Here is a 27,140-nt window from a genome sequence, read left to right as displayed (position 1 = left end):
ACACCTCAGTTCAAAAGCATCAATTCTTTGGCGCTAAGCTTTCCTCACAGTCCAACTCTCACATCCATACATGACCACAGGAAAAACCATAGCCTTGACTAGACGGACCTTAGTCGGCAGTGTAATGTCTCTGCTTTTGAATATGCTATCTAGGTTGGTCATAACTTTTCTTCCAAGGAGTAAGCGTCTTTTAATTTCCCCATCTTTTTCCCATGAAGTGATGGGACCGGATGCCATGATCTTCAGTTTCTGAATGTTGAGTTTTAAGCCAACTTTTTCACTCTCCTCTTTCACTTTCATCAAGAGGCTTTTTAGTTCCTCTTCACTTTCTGCCATAAGGGTGGTGTCATCTGCGTATCTGTTGGTGCTTAATATGAAACTCAAAAGAGGAAGTGGGGGTTCCAAAGAAAATCCCAGATGAAAATATAGTCTATCTGAGTAGAAGTGACTGTAAGTCCTCCTAAAAAATGTTTAAAGAGATAAATAACTTTTCAAGTTGAATGTTACTTGAAACATTTTGAAACTAGTTCCAGAGGTGAGATGGTTGTTAGAAAAACAAGAAAAGAGTAGATTTGGATGCAAATTTAAAATCCAAGAGTGTCTGATGCAGATACAAGTTATATTTTGGGAAAACCACCTAAGAAGAGGTGTAAAGTTCTAGATTTGTTCAACTCCAAACAAAGGTTGGAGAAAAGATTCTGCCACATGGCTGAGCAACAGAGCTGTTTGAATCACTGCTATGTACACAGAAACCTAGTAAGATGGTAGATTCCCCATCTCTTTACCAAGCCAAATGGTCACCTTGAGGTGGCACTCTATGTCCTGATCCTTTTGATGGCATGTAACCTTACCTTTGGGCTTGCCAGGTGGCACTAGGGATAAAGAACCTGCCCGCCAATGGAGGAGACGTAAGAGATGCAGTTTCGATTCCTGGGTTGGGAAGATCTCCTGGAGGAGGGCATTGCAACCCAATCCAGTATTCTTGCCTGGAGAATCCCATGGGCAGAAGAGCCTGGCAGGCTACAGTCCACAAAGTTGCAAAGAGTTGGACATAACTCAAAGAAATTAACATGAACACAACCTTATATTTTAGTTTTGGTTTGTAGTCCTTTAAGCTAAGACATAAAGTTTATTTTAAATAATATTTCGTCTTTGCAACAAAGCTTCTGTTATGGCTAAGGCTTCATGTCCAGGGCTAGTAAGTTAATCTGCAGGTGTCTCACATCATCCTAACAGGCTGTAAGAATCAATCTGTATGAGAATGTTCTCTCAACAGTGGCTCTTAGTTGACCAGTTGATGGACCGGGAGGCCTGGTGTGCTGCGATTCATGGGGTTGCAAAGAGTCAGACACGACTGAACGACTGAACTGAACTGAAGAAGTGGGGCATAGAACCTATAGATTACTACAGAGGAATAGGTACTTAAAGGCAGATCCAGCATCTGTGAACAACAGGTTGGCAGGGAGAGCATAATCTGGGCTTCCTAGGTGGCTCAGTATTCTTGTCTGAAGAATCCCATGGTTAGAAGAGCCTGGTGGGTTACAGTCCATATGGTTGCAAAGAGTTGGACATGACTGAAGTGACTTTGTACACACACAAGCACAGAGCATAATCTAAAGTATAGTATTAATATTAGGAAAAGACTCAGGCAAGCTTTGTTTCTCTTCAGAGACTTTCAGCAAGGGTTAGATGAGGATGCTTTTAGGTGCACAAAAGAAACCAAAGCAGCATCTGTAAGAAGTAAATATCAGACAGGTGAGAAATGGTTATCATTAAATAAGGAAATCTACGGCAATTAATTATTAGGGTAAATGGGACTGGGGTCAAAGTTAAAGAACTGCAGCATCCTGAAGAGATAGCAGTAGTCACATAGAGTCCTCAGCTGAAAAGAAGCAAGATTCTGAGTATCTGAATAGATTCACGGCTCATGCTAACATGGTGTTTACAAATTCAGTCAGGCCTTTAGTCTTTGTTCTACTATGATCCGAGGAACTCTACAATGCAGCACCATGTCTGTACGTTATCTGCTGTCCTAAACGGATTACTTCATTTTCCTTATTCGTTTACCACACTGACTGTCTTGCAACCTCCTGCTTTCAACACAAAGTGCAGTTTCTCTTGTCCACAGGTTCTTGAATTTGTGAACTCAGTGCTGATTTCCTGATTGTCTTAGCTTATTGGTTGACCACATTGGATTTGGCAGCCTTTTCTTTACACATGTTTCCTGACTCACACTCTGGATCTCATCTGTTCTACACTGTGGTATCGAGTCTTGGATCCCAATACATCACTGCTGCTCCTTAGGGAACCTTACTCCACTTGCTGTTATAGAGTACAAATAATCATGATTTTACTCCACTCAGCTTCTGCCCCCTAACAAACAAGAATATACATAGTGAATAAGACAGAGAACAGGCTGTCAGACTCAGAAGACAAGCTTCAGCATAAATGAGTTAGTTACTGTAGCATATAAGCAAATTTTGTTGACTCATGTCTCCATTTGCTTAACTTTAGGATTCTTTACTTTGTATTGCCTGTCCTCTGTATGTATTGATATTTCTGGGAGGCTCTGTAAGGACGACTTCTGTTCAGTTCAGTTCAGTTCAGTTCAGTCGCTAAGTCGTGTCCGACTCTTTGCAACCCCATGAATCGCAGCAAGACCACTTATAGGTACTCTATTCCCCATGTATCCACACGTAGACATCAGGAAGTAAAATACCTCCCAAACAGTCCAGGAGCCGTGTCTGCTGAGCTGGGCATGGTGGGACATCCACTGTACTCTACTGTTCTGTTATAGGGGGTAGCCACCTGCTCTGCTCCGTTATACATTTTTATGGTGAATATCACAGATATTTCACTTCAGCTTCCAAGTATTCAAGTCAGAGTTTGAGAGGTAAAGGATGCAACCAGAGTGTACAGCAGAAACTGAGAAAGTGCATTTCTTCCCATAGGGTTACAGTATTTTCAACAGATTCCAAAGCAGGCATTTCTGTGTTCCAAGATGTAGCAGCATAGTTTTTTGCTTGGCTTTGTTTTTATTTTTCCTCTTAGCCTGCTCTTTTCTAGGACTTAAAGGGCTGGCTTGAGGACAAATTCAGTTGAACGACAATGCACTGTGTCCAGACTGCCTGTTCGCCTCAGGACAACAAGAATTAGTTATAAAAACTCAATGTGCTGACTCCATTCTATAGCATGTGCTCAGCCATGCAGTTCCACACATTTGCTACTCATGTTCCATCTCTGAGCAGGTGACTTGAGGAACCAAGAACCCTGTTCTTGGAATTTGGTTTATCTTACGTTAATCAAGGAAGGCTGACGTAGGTAGACCAATAATTAGAGAATAGATGGATATTTCTTAAGTACACTGCTGTACTACAGAGGTTCTTAGGCCTAGCTATGTACCAGAATCACAATTTTACAATTAAAGATGAGACTCAAGGACTTTATACAACTAGTGCAAAGTCAAATAGCAAGTGAATTATGGTCTGACATGGGATTGAAAGAGGTTTATTTAAGTCCAAAGTCTATGTTCACTTTGCAGTGCTACACTGCCTCCCTGTAACCATTTTTTCCTACTAAGGAATTAATTGATTTTAGATCTAAGAAAAATATAGAAGCAACATTAAACTCGACTTCTCAGAATTTTCCTCTATGTAAAAATTGCATCATTTGAAATGTTTCTTGGGAAGTATAACATCTGAATACCATCAGGGCATGTGAATGTCATATATTATGTATTTATGAATGTGAATTATGAAAATAAAAAAATGACCATGAAAATATAGTCATGATTTTGATGATTTATCATGGCAATAGCTTCTAGAATGATGGAAAGTGGCTTAGAATATAAAGTTGCATACATAATACAGTTTGATCTAGTACTGCTGATTAAGTTAATTCCTTCTGATGGGCTGAGCGAAAATGCAAGCAGACAGACAGCTTTGTGACACAGAGCACATCATGAGTTTAACTGAATTTTTCACCCGATTTGAGCTGCATAAATTACCTGATCACTCAGTTTTCCCTTTGAAATTCTCCCAATGGGGATTCCACAAACTCCCAATTAACCTTAACAAGAGAGCCAAGCTACTCAAATTGCTTGGGTAATGCACGTTTCGAATGTACTTCATTGTTTTGCTCCATTAGAGCTTGGGGACCAGACAGCTACTCAATACCCTTTTCTTTAGTAACAAAACCCAAGTATTATTCTAGGTAACAATTTTCCTAGCCAAGAAGCTACATTTCCTAGTCTTCCATGAAGCTAGAGATGACTAATGAGAAATAAGTGGAGGTTGGTAGGTAAAATTAGGGGAAAGCTCTTTTAGAAGCAGACAGAGCCAGCACACACCCTCTCCCTTATTCCTGCTGCTTCTCTGAAATGCAGGTTATGATGAAGAGAATTCACTCAATCAGCCATTTTTGGAGAGTTCACTCTATCACCTTCACATCTGGAGGTGATTCTAAAGGTGGAAGACTTATGCAAAGAATGATGAAATGGAAAAAGAGAGAAAAGGTGATTGAATCACCACATAGCAGTTAAATAGCTCTGGACTATATTTCTAGTTTTTCTGTATGAGAGACAAATAAACCTCTCTCATGCTGAAGCTACAGTTATTTCTGTTGTCACCTGCAGCCAAACGCAATTCCAAGCTTATACTATACATAGTCTTTTCTGCCTAGGGCTACCTAGTGCTCAAGGAACAAAAAGGTCATCAAAGCAGTGTTGTAATGATATGTCTAGGATGTTGACCTGTTTATCCTTAAGCTTTCATTATTTGTCTCTTTTTTTATTACCTGAAGGTTGTGTTGTTATTTGCGAAATGAAAGTACATTGTTTGAATAGAGAAAACAGAGTTTAAGGTGATATTGGCAGTCAGCATGGTTTAATGAAAATAGGCTTGGGATTTAGAATCAGTGAGTTCTGAATTCATATTCCACTTCTGACAATTCTCAGCTGTGCCTCCTGTACAAATTATTTGGGTTTTCTAGGGGTAAAATCGGAGAAGGCAATGGCACCCCACTCCAGTACTCTTGCTTGGAAAATCCCATGGACGGAGCAGCCCGGTGGGCTGCAGTCTATAGGGTCGCGACTGAGCAACTTCATTTTCACTTTTTACTTTCCTGCATTGGAGAAGGAAATGGCAACCCACTCCAGTGTTCTTGCCTGGAGAAGCTCAGGGACAGGGGAGCCTGGTGGGCAGCCATCTATGGGGTCACACAGAGTCGGACATGACTGAAGGGACTTAGCAGCAGCAGCAGCAGCAGCAGGGGTAAAATAGGAATAATAAGAGCCACCTCATAGGGTAGATATTTAATATAAGACTATAAAGTATCATGATACTCAATAATAGCATGTATTGTTTTTATTGTTTAATTCCTATAACAAATCCTATCCAAAGCTTAGGAAGAGATTGTTAGGGTCACAATAAAATTCTCTATCATTATTAATTTGAGTGAACCACTATTTCTACCAATCCTGAGCTCTATCACCTATATTTTATATGTGCTTGGTTTTCCCTATAGATTCTAATTTTTTTTCCATCTCAGCTCACTAGCAGAGGCTGCTCTAGACAACAGCTAGTCAAAAAATATTTGAGATTGCTGCTCTAACTGTATCTATTCTCACAAATAGAAAACATATAAAGTTGGGAGGAGGGATGGATTTCATCAATTGGAATTCAGTTATTTCTTTGGCACTGAAGCTCTGTGTACTATAACGCCTGAACAAAGAAAGGCCATTTGACTACTACTATGAATAGGCTTTCATTATTATAGTTATACGTTATGTCTTATTCCATTCTAATTCATTTTAGCTGCACATTTTGCATTAATTTTAGGACAACTTAGCAGATGTACAGGGATTGCTTCTATGCACACTCTTGTAGACACTGAATCCTTGGTCACCAGTATCACAGTGTTTTTCGTGTACTTTTTAAGATTGCTTTTGGTATTGTATTAGAAAATGGGCAAATCCAATTTTATTTTTGTTATGGGTGTCAGATTAAATTCAAACTGCATTGTAAGCTACTAAACCAATTAAAAATTTCTCTGGATCTTCTCAGTAATATGTTAAAATAACCCAGTAAGCCATTTCTAGTTAGTGTCATTACAATTTTAGCTTGACTTCAGCATTTGGAAACATAATTAGATAATTAATTTCACATATATTACTACATATTAATCATCGACATGAGGTATTTTAAAAACAACATTCAAGTCAGTCTTTGATATTAGGGATTGCTCAAAAAACTTATAAATGGTAGTACCATTAATGTCTCACTATAAAACAAATGTCAGATATACAAAACGATTATAGTTAAGTAATAGTATATAAACATAAGAAATTTCAAAAAAAAATACTAATATTAAATAATAGTGCACTAATGCACATTATCAAAATCTAGTCCCAAAGTATACTGAAAAGGTGATAAATTCACCATATATCTCACATTTATGTCCTGTCACTGATGACAATCATATTAAATGATTAAGCAAAAACATGGACAGTTATATAAATAGGAAATAAATCTAGAATAGTGAATAAGTGGTAGTACTTCATACCAATAACAAATATTTACCCATATTCATATGTATAAAAGACTAGTTTTATGAAATAATACTTATTTCAACTAATACACATTGAAATTATTCTATATTCAGGTATTAAATCAGGTCTTGGGGATTTTAATATTACCAATATATAGTTCCTGCCTCCAGAGTGTTCGCTGTCTAATAAGGGATAATTCTAATGCAATATAGTATATTATTCACCTAGAGATATACACACACACATATGCACATAAGTATACAAATACACACATATTCATACATAATATTGTGTGCAGACATAAAGTGTACTTAATTAAGCTGCAAACTTTATAGAAGGCTTTCTAAAGATATAATACTTAATCAAATTTAGACTGACATTCTTAACACCACACTGATTTGCCTTTTGCATTCTGTTGGCTCTTCAAATTTGATAAAATATTCTCCATGAGGACATAACCAAGAGTCTTCAAGGAGACAAGAGCAATGTGAGCATATGCTTTCTTCCTGTCCTCTGCCAATCCTATCTCCAGTCACCATCAACTGAAAGCTAAAAGAAAGGACTAACAGAAAAGACAATTAAGAAAGAAACGTGAATTAGAAGTAGAAACAAAAGAGATGTCACACATTCACCACAAAAATTGAAGAATTTTTCTAGGTAGGTTAAATGCATATGGAACTAAATAATATTAAAATCCTAAGAAAAATAACATAACTACCTGAAAATTGTTGCTGCTTGATTTGTTAACTAAAGGGTGCTGACAAAGGAAATAATAACTCTAAATATAGAGCTTTGTAGTTTTCCTATATAGATATTAAACATATTTTGTTAGATTTGCACTAAGTGTTTCATTTTGGGGGAGTTAATGTTAATGTTACCATGGTTTTAATTTCAAATTCTGCTTGGTTATTACAAATATAAAGGAATGTGATCAACTTTTGTATATTAACCCTGTGTCCTGCAATTTTGCCATAATTTCTCATTAGTTATTTCTTATTAGTTATAGGAGTACTTTAGTCAATTCTCTCAGATTTTATACATATTAAACCATGTCACCTGTGAGCAAAGACAGTTTTATGTCTTCTTTTTCAACCGATATATATGTTATCTCTTTTATTTTACTGCATTAGCTAGTACTTCTAGTGTGATGTTAAAATGGAGCAGTGAGAGGGAAGATCTTTGCCTTTTACCTGATCTCAGCAGGAAAGCTCATTATTAAGCATCATATTAGTGATGTCTTTTTTTATCAAGTTGAGAGAGTTTCCTTCTACTCCTGGTTTACTTACAGTTTATATCATGAATGGGTGCTGGATTCCACAGATGCTTTTTCTAGAGCTGTTGATCAGTTCAGTTCAGTTCAGTCACTCAGTCTTGTTTGACTCTTTGTGACCCCATGAACTGTAGCACGCCAGGTCTCCCTGTCCATCACCAACTCCTGGAGTTTACCCAAACTCACATCCATCAAGTCGGTGATGCCATCCAGCCATCTCATCCACTGTCATCTCCTTGCCCTCCTTCCCTCAATCTTTACCAGCATCAGGGTCTTTTCCAATGAGTCAGCTCTTTGCATCAGGTAGCCAAAGTATTGGAGTTTCAGTTTCAACATCAGTCCTTCCGATGAACACCCAGGACTGATCTCCTTTAGGATGGACTGGATGGCTCTCCTTGCAGTTCAAGAGACTCTCAAGAGTCTTCTCCAACACCACAGTTCAAAAGCATCCATTCTTCGGTACTCATATTTCTTTATAGTCCAACTCTCACATCCATACATGACTACTAGAAAAACCAAAGCATTGACTAGATGGACCTTTGTTGGCAAAGTAATGTCTCTGCATTTTAATATGCTATCTAGGTTGGTCATAACTTTTCTTCCAAGGAGTAAGCATCTTTTAATTTCATGGCTGCAATCACCATCTGCAGTGATTTTGAAGCCCAGAAAGACAAAGTCAGCCACTGTTTCCACTGTTTCCCCATCTATCTGCCATGAAGTGATGGCACCGGATGCCATGATATTAGTTTTTTGAATGTTGAGCTTTAAGCCAGCTTTTTCACTCTCCTCTTTCACTTTCATCACGGTATGTTCATGTAATTTTTTGTAAGCCTATCTGTGTATTAGATTGTATTGATTGATTGTTGAATGTTTGCTGAACTAGGCTTGCATACCTGGAATAAAAACCACTTGGTCATGGAATATAATTTTTTTTTCTATATAGGCTGGATTTAAATTGCTAATAGTTTGCTGAGGAATTTTGCATTTGTATTCAATGAGAGTTATTAGTCTGTAGTTTTGTTTTCTTACAATGCCTTTGGTTTGGGTAATAAGGTAAAGGAAAGGAAAGTGAAGTCACTCAGTTGTGTCCAAAACTTTGTGACCCTATGGACTGTAGCATACCAGGCTCCTCCATCCATGGGACTTTCCAGGCAAGGGTATTGGAGTGGGTTGCCATTTCCTTCTCCAGAGGATCTTCCTGACCCAGGGATCAAACCCAGGTCTCCCATATCGCAGGCAGACACTTTACCATCTGAGCCACCAGGGAAGCCTCAATAAGGTAAGGCTAGCTTCATAAGATAGTTATGAAGTATTCTCACTGTTCCTATCCTCTGAAAGATATTATAGAGAAGTGGTGCAATTTCTTCCTTAAATGTTTGATAGAATTCAGGGGTGAACCTATCTGGGAATGTGCTCTCTGTTTTGGAGGGTTAATAAGTACTGATTCAGTTTCTTAAAAGAGATATAAGCTTATTCAAATTTCCATTTCTCATGAGAGTTCTGACAGGTTGTGTTCCTCAAGGAACTGATCAATTCATTTGAGGTTATAAAAATTTTGGAATAGAGTTGTTATATAATATTCCTTAATTATCCTTCAATGCCTTATATCCTCCTGTCTGATGTATCCACAAAAAGTTGTAGACTTTCTTAGTGAATTCAAACTTTTTATTTGTTGTTAGGACAGAATGATGACTTCCATGATGGTTATATGTGCAACCAGGGATCAGAAGTCCTACCAATCAGTCTTTAAAGTTTTAAATAACTTTCTAGTGTTTCTATTAAATTTTTATGGCTTTGTCTAATTTTTATGTAAAACCAAGCAGTATTATAATTTGTTCAGTGTTTTCAGGAAAATTTTATCCTTTTTTAAGATTTTTGGTTTAGGATGTTTATTTAAATTTATCCTTGGAGAATATACTTTAAAAAAATTATTTTACCTTTATTCAGCTTTTTAATATGTCAAAATTTCTACCAATTATAAAATTGTATTCAACAGTATAATTTTTGTCAGAGATAAAATTTTAACATTCATTAATGCTAGCAATACATACAGAAAGCATAATTAAATGGAAGTGAATGATAAATTTGAGATCTGGAAAATGGGTAGAAATATTAAAATACATATACAATATATGATTGTCTCTTAGTCCAGAAAGTTAATAAAATTCCTTCAGATGATAAAAATTAAACAAAACACTAATGGCACAAAATATAAAAATATTATTTTTATATAAACTGATTCTATTTTATTCTCTTTCAACTACTTTGATCTAGACAATTTCTTTAAAAACAAATGATGTATTTCCAAACAGCTACAGCAACAAGAGTTTTGGGGAATTTTGGCTTTTCCCATACTCAAGATTTCTCTAAGATAAAAGATCTCTTGCTTGACATTACAACCTAACCCTGACAGGTCTCAAATTTATGCATTTATGATTGCCATTTAAAAAAAAATTAAAGCTACATTCTCCACTATGTTGAGTCTTAGCTTCTATAAAGCAAGAATCATGATTGGTTTTGTCACTATTGTCTACAATGGAGTTTAACACAATGTTTGACAAGTGGTAGGGCTTAATATATATTTTTAAGTGATTGAGCATTGCACATTGATGACAGCTTCCTTCTTATTTATTATATGAGCTTTAAAAAAGCCCCATTCAATTCACATCTGCTTTCTGCAGAATATTGGTGCTTTCAAATTTGAGAGAAGAGAGATACAGAAAGAGATGGTGAAAGGAAATGATCTCAGTGGGTTTCTCCCTCCAGTTGATGGAAAGATTTAATAAGGTTTAAAGGAGCTCTACGAAACATCATATAAAGATATCTCTTTTATATTACACAAAAGTGGAAATCAGACCAACCAGCATGTGTAGAAATTTAAATTGTCCTGTAACTAATTCTATATTGTTTATGAAGTTGCCATCAATAGAGAGATGCAAGCCATCAAAATTATTTGAGGACTTTCTCTCAAATGTGGCTTTTTTTTTTTTAATTTTACTTTACAATTCTGTATTGGTTTTGCCATACATTGACATGAATCCACCACGGGTGTACATGTGCTCCCAAACATGAACCCCCCTCCCACCCTCCTCCCCACAACATCTCTCTGGTCATCCCCGCGTACCAGCCCCAAGCATGCCGTATCCTGCATTGGACATAGACTGGCGATTCGATTCTTACATGATATTATACATGTTTCAATGCCATTCTCCCAAATCATCTCACCCTCTCCCTCTCTCTCTGAGTCCAAAAGTCCGCTATACACATCTGTGTCTTTTTTGCTGTCCTGCATACAGGGTCATCATTGCCATCTTTCTAAATTCCATATATATGTGTTAGTATACTGTATTGGTGTTTTTCTTTCTGGCTTACTTCACTCTGTATAATCGGCTCCAGTTTCATCCATCTCATCAGAACTGATTCAAATGTATTCTTTTTAACGGCTGAGTAATACTCCATTGTGTATATGTACCACAGCTTTCTTATCCATTCATCTGCTGATGGACATCTAGCTTGTTTCCATGTCCTGGCTATTATAAACAGTGCTGTGATGAACATTGGGGGTACATGTGTCTCTTTCAATTCTGGTTTCCTCGGTGTGTATGCCCAGCAGTGGGATTGCTGGGTCAAAAGGCAGTTCTATTTGAAATTTTTTAAGGAATCTCCACACTGTTCTCCATAGTGGCTGTACTAGTTTGCATTCCCACCAACAGTGTAGGAGGGTTCCCTTCTCTCCACACCCTCTCCAGCATTTATTGCTTGCAGATTTTTGGATTGCAGATATTCTGACTGGTGTGAAGTGGTACCTCATTGTGGTTTTGATATGCATTTCTCTAATAATGAGTGATGTTGAGCATCTTTTCATGTGTTTGTTAGCCAGCCATATGTCTTCTTTGGAGAAATGTCTATTTAGTTCTTTGGCCCATTTTTTGATTGGGTCGTTTATTTTTCTGGAATTGAGCTGCAGGAGTTGCTTGTATATTTTTGAGATTAGTTGTTTGTCAGTTGCTTCATTTGCTATTATTTTCTCCCATTCGGAAGGCTGTCTTTTCACTTTGCTTATATTTTCCTTTGTTGTGCAGAAGCTTTTAATTTTAATTAGGTCCAATTGGTTTATTTTTGCTTTTATTTCCAGAATTCTGGGAGGTGGATCATAGAGGATCCTGCTGTGGTTTATGTCGGAGAGTGTTTTGCCTATGTTCTCCTCTAGGAGTTTTATAGTTTCTGGTCTTACATTTAGATCTTTAATCCATTTTGAGTTTATCTTTGTGTGCGGTGTTAGAAAGTGATCTCAAACGTGGCATTTTTAAATCCAGTACCATGGTCTACATGGGGAAAATTGATAATAAGGGACAAGGACACACTTTTCTAAGTGTACATATTTTATAAACTTCCACACTTGAAATGTTACTTTGAGTGGAATATCTTCATCTTAGCACAAAATAGAGATAGAGATAAAGTTAATGGCCTCAAATATTTTGCACCTAAATTCACCCATGTCAGATAATCATTGGGGGAAATCATGTATGAAAATAATTCTTGTTCTAGCTTTCTATTTCAGTCACTATAGTCTGAAATTAATTTGACTGATTTTGAAATTACTTGCAAATACACATCTTTAGGTATGGAAATTCAGGATAAGAAAATGTACTTTTCTGTTATAGAATGTATGTGTAGATATAATCATTCACTGATACAAAAACAAAGGAACTAGTGCCTAACTCTGAAATTCTTCATATTAAAGATTTGCACAAGTATAGTTTATCATCAGATAATGATGAAAAGAATAGACTGCTTCTGAGGAATAAATTCAAGTTAAGGATCTGTTAGGAAGCAGTTTATCCCTCCAGAATTGACATCAGCATTTTGAAGTCCCACAGAAACTCCAAATTTAACATGTCCAGTGCTAAACTGATTTTTACTCTCTCTCCATATTTATTCTTATTTACACTACCAGTGTCTCAGAGAATGGAAACACCTATCACCTAGTCTCCCAAACCAGGAATATGGAACAGACAGTTTATTATTCCTCTCTCTACACTGGCATACTAAATCTTTTAAAGCCATCCATTTATCCTCCTTCCTTTCTATTTCTCAAGTGTACCTCTTTCTCTCCAGTTCTTCAGACAATACCCATGTTCCAGTACTCTTCATTTTTCCCCCAATTTTTGTAACAGCCTCATAACCTGTAACCCTAATTTCAGTCATAGTCCTTTCTGATTGATTCTTCCATAGTGCCTGAGGACATCTTTTTTAAAATGTGAACTGAAAATGATTCTTCCGTTAAAATTATTCACCTAGACCATTCAGGTATGACCTAAATCAAATCCTTTATACAGTGGAAGTGACAAATAGTTTAAGAGATTAAATCTGATAGAGAGATGCCTGAAGAACTATGAACAGAGCCTTGTGACATCGTACAGCAGACAGGAATCAAGACCATCCCCTAGAAAAAGAAATGCAAAAAAGACAAAATGGTTGTCTGATGAGGCCTTAAAAATAGATGAGAAAAGAAGAGAAACTAAAGGCAAAGGAGAAAAGGAAAGATATACCTATCTAAATGCAGAGTTCCAAGAATAGGAAGGAGAGATAAGAAAACCTTCCTCAGTGATCAACACAAAGAAATAGAGGAAATCAATAGAATGAGAAAGACTAGAGATCTCTTCAAGAAAATTACAGATACCAAGGGAACTTTTCATGCAAATATGGGCACAATAAAGGACAGAAATTGTATAGACCTATCAGAAGCAGACGATATTAAGAAGAGGTGACAAGAATACACAGAAGAACTGTACAAAAAAGATCTTCATGACCCAGATAACCATGATGGTGTGATCACCAACCTAGAGTCAGACATCCTGGAATGTGAAGTTAAGTGGGCCTTAGGAAGCATCACTATGAACAAAGTTAGTGGAGGTGATGGAATTCCAGCTGAGCTATTTCAAATCCTAAAAGATGATGCTGTGAAAGTGCTGCACTCAATATGCCAGCAAATCTGGAAAACTCAGCAGTAGCCACAAGACTAGAAAAGGTCAGTCTTCATTCCAATCTCAAAGAAAGGCAATGCCAAAGAATGCTCAAACTACTACACAATTGCATTCACCTCACATACTAGCAAAGTAATGCAGAAAATTCTGCAAGCAAGGTTTCAACAGTACGTGAGCTGTGAACTTCCAGATGTTCAAGCAGGATTTAGGAAAGGCAGAGGAACCAGAGATCAAACTGCCAACATCTGCTGGATCATCAAAAAAGCAAGAAGTTCCAGAAAACATTTACTTCTGCTTTATTGACTACACAAAATTCTTTGACTATGTGGATCACAACAAACTGCGGGAAATTATTCAAGAGATGGGAATACCAGATCACCTCACCTGCCTCCTGAGAAATCTGTATGCAGGTGAAGAAGCAACAGTTAGAAACAGACATGGAACAACAGACTGGTTCCAAATTGGGAAAGGAGTATGTCAAGGCTGTATATTGTTACGCGGCTTATTTAATTTCAGTTCAGAGTACATCAGACGAAATGCCGGGCTGGATGAAGCACAAGCTGGAATCAAGATTGCTGGGGGAAATATCAATGGCCTCAGATACACAGATGACACCACCCTTATCACAGAAAGTGAAGAAGAACTGAAGAGCCTCTTGATGAAAGTGAAAGAGGAGAGTGAAAATGTTTACTTAAAAGTCATCATTCAAAAAGCTAAGATCATGGCATTCAGTGCCATCACATCATGGCAAATAGATGGGTAAATAATAGAAACAATGAAAGACTATTTTGGGGGGCTCCAAAATCACTGCAAATGGTGACTGCAGCCATGAAATTAAAAGACGCTTGCTCCTTGGAACAAAAGCTATGACCAACCTAGACAGCATATTAAATAGCAGAGACATTACTTTTCTGACAAACGTCCATCTTGTCAAACTTCTGGTTTTTACAGTAGTCATATATGGATGTGAGAGCTGGACTATAAAGAAAGCTGAGCGCCAAAGAATTGATGCTTTTGAACCGTGGTGTTGCAGAAAACTCTTGAGAGTCCCTTGGACAGCAAGGAGATCCAACCAGTCAATCCTAAAGGAAATCAGTCCTGAATATTCATTGGAAGAACTGATGCTGAAGCTGAAACTCCAATACTTTGCCCACCTGATGTGAAGAACCAACTCACTGGAAAAGACCCTGATTCTAGGAAAGATTGAATGCAGGAGGAAAGGAATACAACAGGCTGAGACAGTTGGATAGCATCACTGGCTTGATAGACATGAGTTTGAACAAGCTCTGGAATTTGGTGATGGCCAGGGAAAAGATGCTTACTCCTTGGAAGGAAAGTTATGACCAACCTAGACAGCACAGTCAAAAGCAGAGACATTACTTTATCAACAAAGGTCTGTCTAGTCAAGGCTATGGTTTTTCCAGTGATCATGTATGGATGTGAGAGTTGGACTGTGAAAGAAACTGAGTGCTGAAGAATTGATGCTTTTGAACTGTGGTTTTGGAGAAGACTCTTGAGAGTCCCTTGGACTGCAAGGAGATCCAACTAGTCCACTCTAAAGAAGATCAGTCCTGCGTGTTCTTTGGAAGGAATGATGCTAAAGCTTAAACTCCAATACTTTGGCCACCTGATGAGAAGAGTTGACTCACGGAAAAGACTCTGATGCTGGGAGGGATTGTGGGCAGGAGGAGAAGGGGACAACAGAGGATGAGATGGCTGGATGGCCTCACCAACACGATGGACATGAGTTTGGGTGAACTCTGGGAGTTGGTGATGGACAAGGAGGCCTGGTGTGCTGCAATTCATGGGGTCACAATGACTCGGACATGACTGAGTGACTGAATTGAACTGAATGGAATGAAGCCTGGCATTCTGCAGTCCTTGGGGTCACAAAGAGTCTGATAGTATTAAGTGATTAAACTCAACTGAACTGTCCAAAAAACTGAAACACAGCTGTTTCTCATCCTGGATTAGCTTCCTTCTATCTGAAATTTTTACCATCTTAGCTTTCCTGAAAGGCTCATTGAGTCACTTTCTCTGATTCATATTCTCTAACTTCCTTTTTCCATAATCCAGAATTAACCAAATTGGTACCTAAGCTCTAATTATTTTTTTTCTTTTTTTTTTTCTTGTTTTTAACACATACTACTCTTAAGCTCCTCAAAGGCAGGTAGAGTTATATGTACCTCCTTGTATTTCAACAATTTTTCATGAAGATACACATCCATTTATTGTGACAATGAATATCTTTCCACTCTGAAGAAAACTGGAAGATATCTCCTCTCAAATTACACACAAATAATCTGATGATATGAAATATAGGTAAAAAGCAGTCTATCCCTTGCATCATAATTTGATATCTATATTAATAACCAATTGATTGTTCTAATAAAATTTCATCTCATTAGACCATAAAATATGTTAGCATGTTCTACTGATGCTTTTGAACTATGGTGTTGGAGAAGACTCTTGAGAGTCCCTTGGACTGCAAGCAGATCCAACCAGTCCATCCTGAAGGAAAACAGTTCTGACTATTCATTGGAAGGACTGATGTTGAAGCTGAAATTCCAATTTTTGGTCACCTGATGCAAAGAACTGACTCATTTGAAAAGACCTTGATGCTGGGAAAGATTGAGGACAGGAGGAGAAGGGCATGACAAAGGATGAGATGGTTGGATGGCATCATCGATTCGATGGACATGTGTTTGGGTGGACTCCAGGAGTTGGTGATGGACAGGGAGGCCTGGTGTGCTGTGGTTCATGGGGTCACAAAGAGTTGGACACGACTGAGCGACTGAACTGAACTGAACTGAACTGAATATATTCAATGAAATGGACTTATCCCTGATGCAAATTAAATGTGCATTTACAGAGTATAATTGATTGGGAAAAAACAAAATGTGTATGACTAAAATCATAATCTGTTGTTTTTATAAATAGCAACTCTAGATATATTCACCTTTTGTATTATATACATAAATAAACATGACCATTAACTTATCTAAACTATTTTAGTTTTTACCAAATTTGAGAATGTATAGCATTTGCTATGTCCTCATATATGAAATGGAGAAGGAAATGGCAACCCATTCCAGTATTCTTGCCTGGAGAATCTCAGGGACAGAGGAGCCTGGTGGGCTGCCGTCTATGGGGTCACATAGATGGACACAACTGAAGCGACTTAGCAGCAGCAGCAGCATATATGAAAAGTTAAAATTTTTACTTAGTTCTTTTAAGAATGAAAATTGTCACTATGTGTCAGCTTCTTTTCATGAAATGTCACCTCTCAGTCCTAAAAGTGTTAAACATTGTCTTTGAAAACTTTTAAAGATTATGTATGTCATTTTAAACCTTGTCTATGAAAACTTTAAAGACAATGTGTCAACATACACAGTTCCTTCTGACTGTCCTTTTTGAGCAAAGAAAGATTTCTTTTGGTAAAACAGTGAATATTTTCTAAGTTGTCTAATAGTTACATGTATATTTATACTATGCTTTATAATCATTAAGGGAAGAAAGAGTGGGGAAAAATGCTATTTTTTCTATCTATATTTTGTGTGAGATATTTTGTGTATATCTCATTTAGTAATAAGTGTTTAGGAAGCTATAGCTGTCATATTTAATATTAAATGATAATCTTGTTCCAGTGTCTCATTGGAAGGAATTGTAACTGTTATCACATTAGTGAAAAGAAACTCTATTAACAAAAATAAGTAATTTAACTAATAGAACCAAGATTTAAAAGTATTCAATTACAGATATTTATTGAGACTAGTCATTAAAAGTAAAATATGTCTTTAAATGGCCAACTATTAATTCTGTATAAAACACTGTCATATAAAGGTTTACCCCACATAATGCCAATTCTCCATATGTTTATCATCCTGCTTAAAACAGCCATTCAGGTTACAGTTATGTTTCTATTTTGGTCAAAACATGTGTTGCTGATGGTATTTCTTTTCTGCCCCTCTCACTGCTTTCTCATTATCCTTTCATTTACAACTTTGTACTATAATGTTTGTTATTTTTCAAGTCATTTCTTTCTTTTAATTCTTAACAGAAAAAGACAACTAAAATTTCATTTTTAGTCAAGAGGTTTGAGGAAAGTTTTCTTGCTGCATGCAGTTGAACCAGATAGCTTTTCTTTATCTCAGAAATTAGATAGTTGCACTATAGCCTGCAGAATAATGGGAACCCATTACCAAATAGGTATCATTTTCTCTTATTCAGAAGAAAAACTGAAAGTCAAAATTGTCTTTTCTATTCTATAACAACTGTGTAAGTCTTAGAACACATTGTGCAGAATTCAAAAATGGTTTGACTAGATTTTTGTGAAAAATACTTCGAAGATCAAAGTCATAGTCAAATGTTTAAGCTTTATGTAAAATGAATATAAGAATATCTTGTAAAAACACAAAATAGCCAAAGGCAAACCCTAATTGCTACTACTTTTTGGTTATCTAGTTTCAGAAAATAAGAAACAATGATAAAATATGAAACCTAGATTTAAGGTGAATTTATAATGCTTTCATATTGAAAAACTTTCCAAAAAAAATGAGTAAAAGTATTTGACTTAAAATGGGACTGACATAAATATTTCCCTTCTGAATCAGGTTTTTTAAGTGGCTATGTTGCCTAGCACCACTTTAGATAAATTACAATAAATTAATTTCTACAATTTTTGTCAAAATGAGCAAGTTTGTTGGGGTGATTTGTGATAACTGACAAAACATAATTGTGAAATTCTCTAGTATAATCAGAAATCAGTTTAAGATAATATTGTCAAAAATTAAATTAAATGTCATTATACTATAAAATGTTAGCCACAACTCCAAAAATATATCTTTTTAAAACAAACATACATTTGAATTGCAGCAATCTTATTTGGAGTCAAAGCCTGACCTGAAAATTGTGTAAGGCTGTATCTGAACTTTAAGGCTATATCTGGAGCAAGGAGAGTGAAAAGCTTAAAATTCAGCATTCAAAAAACTAAGATCATGGCCTCTGATTTCATCACTTCATGGCAAATAGATGGGTAAAAAAATGGAAGCAGTGACAGATTTTATTTTCTTGAGTTCCAAAATCACTGTGGACTATAGCTTCAACCGTGAAATTAAAAGACAATTGCTCCTTGCAAGAAAAGCTATGACAAACCTAGACAATGAATTAAAAAATAAAGACACCACTTTGGCAACAAAGGTGTGCATAGTCAAAACTATGGTTTTTCCAGTAGTCATGTATGGATGTGCAAGTTGGACTATAAAGAAGGCTGAGTGATGAAGAACTGATATCTTCAAACTGTGCTGAAGAAGATTGTTGAGAGTCCCTTGGACAGCAAGGAGATCAAACTGGAGAATCCTAAAGGAACCCAACTCTGAATATCCTTTGGAGGGACTGATGCTGAAGCTGAAACTCCAATACTCTGGCCACCTGATATGAAGAGATGACTCATTGGAAAAGACCCTGATGCTGGGAAAGATTGAAGACAAAAAGAAGAGAGTGGCAGGGGATGAGATGGTGAGATAGCATCACCGACTCATTGGACAGGAATCTGAGCAATTGGGGAGATAGTGAAGGACAGGAAATCGGTGTGCTGCTTGGGCACAACTTAGTGACTGAACAACAATCTGCCTTTATTTATTTTGGTTTGTGAAAATACTTTTTTTTCCCCTCTCTTTGCTGCTAAGTCCTACCACTTCAAGCCCTGTGAAAAGTGATAAATAATAAATGATGTGTGAACAATCTTGAATTTCCAAAATCCGAAACCTGAGATATTAGTAACATCATGGCCTCAAAGTTTGAAATACAGCTTTTATAACCTTGCTATGATTCTAAATCAGCAATGTTTCTTTTTTTTTCCTTTAGTCTGCTTTATAATCAAAATTGTTTAAGTATGTTTTAACGCAGATCTGTGCATTTTTGCCACTTTATATAAGTTGGCAAAAATATATTCTACTATTTTGTCATCAGTTTATTCAATAGTTTTAAAAATGTTTCCATATTGAAAGAAGAGAGGTAATCTATACTAAAGAAGAAATTCTAAATACAACATGGAAGAGTGAACTTTCTCCTGTATGTCCTAAGAATGGATAGAAATATGTGATATCCTCTTAAAGTCAGAGTGAGAAGACTGACAATATGGTAGATGGGCAGTCCCTGAGCAGAGATAATTTGTATTTATACATTATTTAGCCCATATGCATGAGCAGTAATTAGTATCACTACTGCTACTGTTGCTACTTCTAAAGCAAAAGACCTTATGCTCAAAGCATAAGAAATTCCTATCTTAACTATCCTGGGGTATTTAAAACTGAAGCCTGAGTTTCTTGATGCTAAAAGCCAAAAGAGACAGGAAAAGCACTTGACCAAATCCAGTATCTTTTCCTGATAATAATTCACAGAAAATGAGAAGAAAAGGGGAATTCTCTCAAATAGGATATGGGCATCCATGAGAAATTTATAACTAACATGGTATTTGATTTTTTCCTATAATCAGAAATACTGATATCTGTTATCCCCACTTCAATTCAACACTGTATCAGAGCTTATACTATTTCAAGAAAAATAAATAAAATACAGTTTGTAAAGAAAGAAGTCTTTAATCACAGTGACATGTAGAAAACCCAATGGAATCTATAAAAAAGCTATTAAATTCAATAAGTGCATTTAATCCTTATACAGCCTTATAGCAATGTATAAGGATGCAATATCAATACATAAAAATTAATCTAGTGTATATATATATTAGAATCAAATGATAAGAAATTTAATGGAAGCAGCAATAACACACAAAATAGCATCACAAATATGAAACCATTAGACATAAAGCTAGAAAAATGTGTACAAGACCTGTGCACTTAGTCTATAGTGATAAGTAACTTTGATTGTTTTTCAAAATGTCACTCCTTCTTTGCAGGGTTTCTCTTAAAAGGTATTTGATGTATTTATGACTCCATTGGTTGCTGCCTCTGTAAATTAGATGTTACACCTCACTTTATAACTGATATATCATGGCTGTTATGCTGATTGAATGGGCTTCCCTGGTAGTTCAACTGGTAAAGAATCCACCTGCAATGAAGGAGACCCCAGTTCAATTCCTGGGTTGGGAAGTTCCCTGGAGAAGGGAACAGCTGCCCACTCTAGTATTTTGGCCTGAAGAATTCCATGGACTGTATAGTCCATGGGGTGGCAAAGAGTCAGACATGACTGAGTGAGTTTCACATTTTCACTTTCATGCTGATTCAATAAGACCAGAATGCCCTTTCAACAGTATCTGCCAAATAGTAAGTTTCCAAACTATTTTATTTGTATTTGAGAAATTTGAGTTAAAGGGAGATAAGAGTACATGATCAATCTTCCAGGAGACACATACTTGTTTTTCAGACCACTATAATCTATCTTCTACCTCTATCCCTCACTGTTACAAAAGTAAAAAGGGAAATAAAATTAATACCTTATTAAATTCCTTTTAATTGATCTATTTTAGATATTTGTATTTATTGACCTCTTCTTCCTGAAATCATACTCAATCAACTTTTATTACACTACAATATTCTAGCAGACTAACTCCCTTTTCATTTCTCTTAGGTCTCTTTTTTGGGTTTTGACTCTTTTGATAACCTGTCTCTAAGGTGCGGTTTCCGGAAACTCTAAACTTGACCCTCTCTTTTTTTCTTCTCTTCACATATTTCATACTCTTCTATTATGGTCTCTTTGACATATGTATTTAATTCCTTCTATGTAGTGATAACATTCAAAAATGATGTCCTCTTCATTACAGGGGACTGGAATACAAAAGTAGGAAGTCAGGAGCTACATGGAGTAAAAGGAAAATTTGGCCATGGAGTACAAAATCAAGCAAGTCAAAGGCTAATGGAGTCTTACCAAGAGGGCATACTGGTCATAGCAAACAGCCTCTTCCAAACACAAGAGAAGATCCTAGACAAGGACATCACTAGATGGTTAATGTTAAAATCAGATTTTTTATATTATTTGCAGCAAAAGATGGAGAAGTTCAACACAGTAAAAGAAAAGAAGACCAGGAGCTGACTGTGGCTCAGATCATAAACTTCTCATTGCCAAATTCAGACTTAAAATGAAGAAAGTATGGAAAACCACTAGATTATTCAGGTATGACCTAAATCAAATCTGTTATGATTATTATACAGTGGAAGTGACAAATAGATTCAAGGTATTAAATCTGATAGACAGATGCCTGAAGCACTATGGATGGAGTCTCGTGACATTGTACAGAAGGCAGTGATCAAGACCATCCCCAAGAAAAAGAAATGCAAAAGTGGCAAAATGGTTGTCTGATGAAGCCTTACACATAGCTGAGAAAAAAAGAGAAGCTAAAGGCAAAGGAGAAAAGGAGATATACCCATTTGAAAGCAGAGTTCCAAAGAATAGGAAGGAGACATAAGAAAGACTTCTTAGTGACCAATGTAAAGAAATAGAGGAAATCAATAGAATATGAAAGACTAGGTATCTCTTCAAATAATTAGAGACACCAAGGGAATAGTACATGCAAAGGTGAGCACAATAAAGGACAGAAATGGTATGGATCTAACAGAAGCAGAAGATATTAAGAGGTGGCAAGAATACACAGGAGAACTATACAAAAAAGATCTTCATGACCCAGATAGCCACAATGATGAGATCACTTACCTGGAGTCAGATATCCTGGAATGTGAAGGTAAGTGGGCCTTAGCAAAGATCACTAAGAACAAAGCTAGTGGAGGTGATGGAATTCCAGTTGAGCTACTTCAAATCCTAAAAGATGATGCTGTGAAAGTGCTGCACTCAATATGCCAGCAAATGTGGAAAACTCAGCAGTGGCCACAGGACTGGAAAAGGTCAGTTTTCATTCCAATCTCAAAGAAAGGCAATGCCAAAGAATGCTCAGACTACTGTGCAATTTGTACTCATCTCACACACTAGCAAAGTAATCCTCAAAATTCTCCAAGCCAGGCTTCAACAGGATGTGAACCATGAACTTCCAGATGATAAAGTTTGATTTAGAAAAGGCAGGGAACCAGAGGTAAAATTGCCAACATCTGCTGGATCGTCGAAAAAGCAGGAGAGTTCCATAAAACATCTACTTTTGCTTTGTTGACTATGCCAAAGCCTTTGACTATGTGGATCACAACAAACTGTGGAAAATTCTTAAAGAGATAGTTATACCATACCACCTGAGGTGTCTGTTGAGAAATCTGTATGCAGTTCAAGAAGCAACAGTTAGAAAGAGACATGGAACAACAGACTGGTTCCAAATACGGAAAGGAGTACGTCAAGGCTGTGTATTTCCACCCTGCTTATTTAATGTATATGCAGAGTACCTCATGTGAAATGCCAGGCTAGATGAAGCACAAGCTGAAATCAAGATTGCTGGGAGAAATATCAATCACCTCAGATATGCAAATGATACCACCCTTATGGCAGAAAGTGAAGAACTAAAGAGCCTCTTGATGCAGTGAAAAAGAAGAGTGAAAAAGCTGCCTTAAAACTCAACATTCAGAAAACTAAGATCATAGCATCTGGTCCCGTCACTTCATGGCAAATAGATGAGGAAACAATGGAAACAGTGAGAGTCTTTATTTGGGGGCAGGGGGGGCTCCAAAATCACTGCAGATGGTGACTGCAGCCATGAAATTAAAAACACTTGCTCCTTGGAAAAGTTATGACCAACCTAGATAGCATATTAAAAAGTAGAGACATTACTTCACCAACAGTGGTCCATCCAGTCAAAGCTATGATTTTTCCAGTAGTCAGGTATGGATGTGAGAGTTGGACTATAAAGAGAGCTGAGCACTGAAGAATTGATGCTTTTGAACTATGGTGTTGAAGAAGACTCCTGAGAGTCCCTTGGACAGCAAGGAGATCCAACCAGTCAATCCTAAAGGAAATCAGTCCTGAATGTTCATTGGAAGGACTGATGCTAAAGCTGAAACTCCAATACTTTGGCCACCTGATGGGAAGAACTGACTTATTGGAAAAGGCCTGGATCCTGGGAAAAATGAAGGTGGGAGAAGGGGACGACAGAGGATGAGATGGTAGGATGGCATCACTGACAAAATGGTATGAGTTTGAGTAGACTCCAGGAGTTTGGTGATCAACAGGGAATGCTGCAGTAGGTGGGTTCACAAAGAGTCAGACACGACTGAGCAACTGAGCTGTACTGAACTGATATACAGACTCATTTTTTCATCATCCTATTGAATATCTCTACCTAAAATACTGTTTCACCCCTCTATTTATTTCTTATTCTCTATATATAACTCAACCAAAAAGCCCTTTAACAAAATTGACTGTTCTTTCCTTTGTTGATGCCTAATAATCTGACAAGAGTAATGAGGTCATTCTTAAAAGAGGAGTTTGTGCTTAAGCTCACTCTTATAACATTGTGAGCTGGGTGCAAAGAAAGAAGTGGGAAATAGTTTGATTAATAGGATAGTGTAAGAAAAGTTACAGACATGTAAGTTATAGCTTGAAATCTTCAGAAAATGCAAGTGCATTGGTATGGCTGGTGTGTGGGAGGAAAGATGGGAGTGAGGAGAGAGAGAATTATGCTGATTTGAATACATTAAATGATTGCTGTATATAGCTTGCAGCTACAAGGGAAAAATGCTTGCATTGTGTTAAAAAAGAAGCAAAGAAGCAAGGCACACATATATGAGTGCATTATTATATCAGCTACAACGCCAGCTATTTTTAAACAATTGCATGGAGAAAATCTTCTTATGGAGAAACTAAATCAAAACATTTACAGTGATTAAAATGGTAAAATTATAAACTGTTATTATCTTCTTTTACAATTTCTGGGCTTGTATTTTTCCCCAATATCTATTAACATGAAAGATTAAAAGAAATTCTTTTAAAGTGTTCTAAGGGGCTTTTAAGAAAATCTGTTTAACCTTATGACTTTCAAACCTATATCTTCTTGTTGTTCAAACTTAATCAAGACAGTTCCTACACCAAACCCTCAATCCTGTAATCCTTTTGCTTGTACTGCTTATCCATTTCCCTCATGAATCTTCCTTCACTCTTATGAAAATAACTTACAATATTAACAATAATAGCTATAGTAGCAGTGAAAATAATTAATATTTACTACTGGTCATAGCAAACACCCTCTTCCAAAACACAAGAGAAGACTATACTGGAACATCACCAGATGGTCGAACCAAAACCAGATCGATTATATTCTTTGCAGCCAAAAATGGAGAAGCTCTATACAGTCAGCAAAAACAAGATGGGGAACTGACTGTGGCTTGGATCATGAACTCCATATTGCCAAATTCAGACTTATACTGAAGAAAGTGGAGAAAACCACTAGACCATTCAGGTATGACCTAAATCAAATCCCTTATGATTATACAGTGGAAGTGAGAAATAGATATAAGGAACTAGATCTGATAGACAGAGTGCCTAATGAACTATGGATGGAGGATTGTGACATTCTACAGGAGACAGGAATCAGACCATCCCCAAGAAAAATAAATGTGAAAAAGCAAAAAGGCTGTCTGAGAAGGCCTTACAAATAGCTGTGAAAAGAAGAGAAACGAAAAGCAAAGGACAAAAGGAAAGATATAAGCATTTGAATACAGAGTTCCAAAGAAGGCAAGAAGAGATAAGAAAGCCTTCCTCAGGGATCAATGCAAAGAATAGAGGAAAACAATAGAATGGGAGGACTAGAGATCTCTTCAAGAAAATTAGAGATACCAAGGGAACATTTCATGCAAAGATGGGCTCAATAAAGGACAGAAATGATAGGGACCTAACAGAAGCAGAAGATATTAAGAGGTGGCAAGAATACACAGAAGAACTGTGCAAAAAAGATCTTCATGACCTAGGTAATCACAATGGTGTGATCACTCACCTAGAGCCAGAAGTCCTGGAATGTGAAGTCAAATGGGCCTTAGAAAGCATCACTATGAACAAAGCTAGTGGAGGTGATGGAATTCCAGTTGAGCTATTTCAAATCCTGAAAGATGATGCTGTGAAAGTGCTGCACGCAATATGCCAGCAAATTTGGAGAACTCAGCAGTGGCCACAGGACTGGGAAAGGTCAGTTTTCATTCCAATCCCGAAGAAAGGCAATACCAAAGAATGCTCAAAGTACCACACAAGTGCACTCATTTCACACGCTAGTAAAGTAATACTCAAAATTCTCCAAGCCAGGCTTCAGCAGTACATGAACAGTGAACTTCCAGATGTTCAAGCTTATTTTAGAAAAAGCAGAGGAACCAGAGATCAAATTGCCAACATCCACTGGATCATAGAAAAAGCAAAAGAGTTCCAGAAAAACATCTATTTCTGCTTTTTGACTATGCCAAAGCCTTTGACTGTGTGGATCACAAGAAACTGTGGAAAATTCTGAAAGTGATGGGAATACCAGACACCTGACCTGCTTCTTGAGAAATCTGTATGCAGGTCAGGAAGCAACAGTTAGAACTGGACATGAAACAACAGACTGGTTTCAAATAGGAAAAGGAGTATGTCAAGGCTGTATATTGTCACTCTGCTTATTTAACTTATATTCAGAGTATATCATGAGAAATGCTGAGCTGGAGGAAGCATAAGCTGGAATCAAGATTGCCGGGAGAAATATCAATAACCTCAGATATGCAGATGACACCACCCTTATGGCAGAAAGTGAAGAAGACCTAAAAAGCCTCTTGATGAAAGTGAAAGAAGAGAGTGAAAAAGTTGGCTTAAATCTCAACATTCAGAAAACAAAGATCATGGTATCTGGTCCCATCACTTCTTGGCAAATAGATGAGGAAACAGAGGAAATAGTGTCAGACTTTATTTTTCTGGGCTCCATAATCACTGCAGATGGTGACTGCAGCCATGAAATTAAAAGATGCTTATTCCTTGGAAGGAAAGCTATGACAAACCTAGACAGCATATTAAAAAGCAGAGACATTACTTTGCCAACAAAGGTCTGTCTAGTCAAGGCTATGGTTTTTCCAGGGTTCATGTATGGATGTGAGTTGAACTATAAAGAAAGCTGAGCACTGAAGAATTGATACTTTTGAACTTTGGTGTTGGAGTAGACTCTTGAGAGTCCCTTGGGCTGCAAGGAGATCCAACCAGTCCATCCTAACGGAAATCAGTCTTGGGTGTTCATTGGAAGGACTGATGTTGAAGCTGAAACTCCAATACTTTGGCCACCTGATGTGAAGAGCTGATTCATTTGAAAAGACCCTGGTGCTGGGAAAGATTGAGGGCAGGAGGAGAAGGGGATGACAGAGGATGAGATGGTTGGATGCCATCACCGATTCGATGGACATGGGTTTGCGTGGACTCCAGGAGTTGATGTTGGACATGGAGG

This window comes from Oryx dammah, unplaced genomic scaffold, assembly GCF_014754425.2.
Source record: "Oryx dammah isolate SB20612 unplaced genomic scaffold, SCBI_Odam_1.1 HiC_scaffold_2, whole genome shotgun sequence".
In the NCBI taxonomy this organism is placed as follows: Eukaryota; Metazoa; Chordata; class Mammalia; order Artiodactyla; family Bovidae; genus Oryx; species Oryx dammah.
The sequence above is the reverse complement of the archived record's forward strand: the minus strand, read 5'-3'. Positions refer to the sequence as shown.